Genomic DNA, 3,960 nt, shown 5'->3' with positions numbered 1-3,960 from the left:
ATTTTAATGATAGTAATTTTGCAAAATGTTAAGCAATATTACAATACATTACCGGGTAGTGACCGTGACAGCATCATCTCATGGTAGTGCTTGTTCAAAATGACACTGCCAAGCTTCACCGATTTTGGAAACAAACGTAACAACTTTAATTTCCCCTGAGATACATGGTTAAATCTCAGAATCAGGTGGTGTCTAAAGCTAGACGTGTTCCAGTAAACTGTGGCACGGGCCTGGAGGTTGCCACACTTTAATAACCATTAAATTGCTAGCAAGGTTGTTACCTGAGATTTGGCTACCCCAGATGGTGCCCAAGCATGCTTCAGGGACTAGTGTGGGCCAGGGAACACTTCCAACAGCAATTCAGATGCAGCCACCTGCTCTTCAGGATGGGGATGGTTTATCTATATGGAAACACATGTATTGTAGAATTGGGTGTCAGGGCCGGAGAATGCGCCTGGCCCATTACTAGTGTAACACAGCCTAAATGTCGCTGTTATGGTTCTAGTTTATTGTGTCCTCAGTTTTGTCCTCTAAGTAGTAGTTAAGGACATACCACCTACGCATCAGAGTGTATTTCACACAATATTTACAAGCATATTTTAACTGTAGTTCAAAAGTTCTAAGTTCTTTCTCTGTAGTCCCAAAGATTGTCAAATTCTTTATCATGTAAGAGGTTTGGATTTGTAATGATAAACATAATACAGTAATTTCATGAAGTATTGAATATTGATTAAACATCATTTTTGTAATTAAGGCAATTTAATATTTTCATTTAAAATTACTGTGAAGCATTTTGTATCTATCTATATATATATAGGAATGTATGAGCTGGTTGCGTAACCCTCTTTCCCAGGGTAACTTAACATCCAACATGATTTGAAGCTCTGCTTGCCTCTGCCTGCAACAGGTGCCAAATGACTTTTCTCCCTTAGCTTCTCTCCAAAACAGTGGATACCATAAGGGTGGTTTCCTCTCCACACTGCAATTAGAAGGGCTAGGTTAGGCTTTTTGATTATTCCTGATATGGGCCAGTTTTGCCAGAGAGGCTTTTACTAGCTTAGTACAATTTCTTCTGGTGAAAAATTTCTATGCTAGTAAAAAGTGTAGTATAGCTAATATCAGAGTGGTAAAAAACTCCTTTGCCAGGTAGTTTATTTCAGTCAGAAACCCAGCACAAATTGTTCCAGCAAGTGTGCTTTCTTTGCTGCAATAAACTGCATCTGCACTGCCACAGTAAACATTGCCTAGTATACAGCAAGCCTGAGCCTAAAGGGATTTTGGATTATGACTTGATATTCTGAGATGGAGCGAGAGATGGTTTTGTTATAAGGATGATTTTCAATCAAGTTAAGACAGCTCAGTTATAAAGCTGTAAAATTTTAACTACAAGAATTTCTACTTTTTCCTACTTTAGAGTGTGTTTCAGTTACTGCCCAAGATGAGTATCTTGCTCTGACACAGCCTGCGTCAACTGGCTAGATTAAACTCCATGAAAAAGATACTAATTTTACACCTTAGAGGTCTAAACAAAACACCAATAAACTTTGGTTGCAGAGAAGGTTAAACCCTTCATCGAGAGGAATTTTATAACCAAGTTAGTTGAGCTGTCCTGCCCATGATTAATGCATACACTGTCTCCAAGGGAAAGACACCACTGCAGACACAATTCATGAAATACTAACTGTGCGATTCTAATTAAGATATAGGCTGTTGCATTAAGCAGATTAAGCTACGTTAAGGAATATATCCTTCCAAGTGGTTAATGAAATAGTATACCCTTCTTCAATAAAAAATTATTGTTTCAGCTGTTAAACTTAACTATGGCAAAATAAAATGCATTGTCCCCAAAATAACCCCACTTTCCTACCCCTCAGTATCTGTGCAATACAAAAAATCTCCCCAACATTTTTTTTCCATATATAGTGGACAATATATAGGGCCATTCTGAGTAGTAAAAATGCAGAAGCGCATACCATTGAAGGAAATAAAATTATTAAAACTCCCTTTCTTAAGACTAGGTGCCAAGCAAAAAACTCTTACCTCATGCACAGATGGCTGGAACCTTCCCATCTGCTAGTAACAACTTCTGGCCTCCAACTCCTGCAGGATCCCAGTGTCAGTCCTCTAAGCATATTAGCAGGTCTGGAGTGTAATAAGAGTCAGATCTCTGTTCTGGGTTTACACAACTGTTTGAGCACAGATGTCCCATTGGGACTTTTCCTTAGTTTAAATATATTTGTGTGCATAATCTGAAGGAAAGATCAAAACCTACCAAAGCAGCAGGACTAGACTGAATTGGCTCATGGGAATACGGGAACAGGAAACTAGTTTAAAATTCTGGTTCTGTTGAAGAGCACCTCTGAAGTTAAATTTCCTCATGTTGTACATGCTGGCATGGCAGAATAGCTAGCAAGTGCTGATATGCACTTCTAGTGGTGTCAGAAATTACTTGAACAACCAGTTGTTATACCAGAGAAAGAGATGTTTCCCTTTCAAACTGAAAACTGCATGCTGCACTGACAACAGTTGTCTTTACTTACAGCCTCCAAATGTTGACATCTGTATTTGTAGTACAGACAAAATGTATTTACTAAAGCACATCTTCCTGCACTGTGGCTTTTGCAGTACTGGTGACACAAACTACTTCCAAATGACATGTGGAGACAGATCTGCCTACCAGGAGATACTCAGCTGGTGCAGGATGAGCATCTCAAACCCAGTACTGTTGGCAATCAGTTACTACCAGCCTGGAGGCACTTACCTGGTGGTTTACTCAAATTTCTATACATAGGCACTAATTATTACTAACTGCTAATGGGCATTGATCAGAGCTATGGAGGCCAGCTTTATCCTCTGACTCATTATGTAGGTCTTAGATTACATAAAGTAGCAGTAAAAATAACTTTACTATAGACTTGTGTTTAATAATGTATGAGTAAAAGTCATTGCTACTACAAGGCTATCTTAGCACTTAGACATACTGATAGGAGATGAAATGATCAGGAAATGTCAGGTGAGAAGAGCCAGAAGTAAGTAATAAATTAGGAGTTTCCACAGCAAATCTGCCTGACCATAAGCAACAAATACGTATCTGTCACCCTCGTACAGAACAAGATAACTTGGTAGTATCATTCTTCCTCTACTTTCGAGAGACTGAGAGAACAATAGATTAATGATAAGAAGAGTAAGGCTCATATATCCAGCTTCCCAAGACCTACCTTGAGAACTTGGCCTTTACTGATAAACTGGACATCCATTTCTGAGCTTCAAGATAAAATGTATGTAAATGTGTTATTGGAGATCCAGATAGTCTTGGATTTCATATTGCTGCTATATATGATATATATTTTTCTGTATCATAGCTGCATAGCTTTGTCTTTTACCTTCTATCATATTTCTTGCTTAAGGAGGTAAGGAAAGATTGAAAAAAATACATATTTATTTCTGAGAACCTCTTTATTTCTGGATGGGGTGCTTCAGAATCCCTCACTTCTCAGCCCATCAGCTGGAGTTGCATGTGAACTACTCACATGTGTAAGCAGGGGGTGAGGTGGTGGTTGTAACCCAGCCCGTGAAGAAACTTGGGACATGAGTGTTAACTTCCTAACGCAGGGAAATGACCATGGGGGTACGGGGACCGGCGGGAGGGCAGCCAACCGCCATGGGTTGGTGATGGCGGCGCTGCTTCGGGTTCCTGAGGAAACTTTCCGCTGCAGCGCCAGGTGTATGCTCGGATATGCTCGTAGTCCCAAGCGGGACTGCTGACAGCGTTTACCAACCATGGGGCCGGGCAGGAGCGGAGCCTAGTGCTTCCCTCTTCCCGGCCTCCAGCGGCAGCGCCGAGCTGCCAGCCTAGGCACTGCCCCGCCATGGCTCCGGCCCGCGGGCGTCCGGCCGCCGCGGCTCCCCCGGCCCCGGCCCCCCCCGCCGCCATCTTGGTAACGCGCCGCCAGGCGGGAA

This window comes from Strigops habroptila, chromosome 3 (assembly GCF_004027225.2).
Source record: "Strigops habroptila isolate Jane chromosome 3, bStrHab1.2.pri, whole genome shotgun sequence".
Taxonomy (NCBI): Eukaryota; Metazoa; Chordata; class Aves; order Psittaciformes; family Psittacidae; genus Strigops; species Strigops habroptila.
This window is presented reverse-complemented; position numbering follows the sequence as displayed.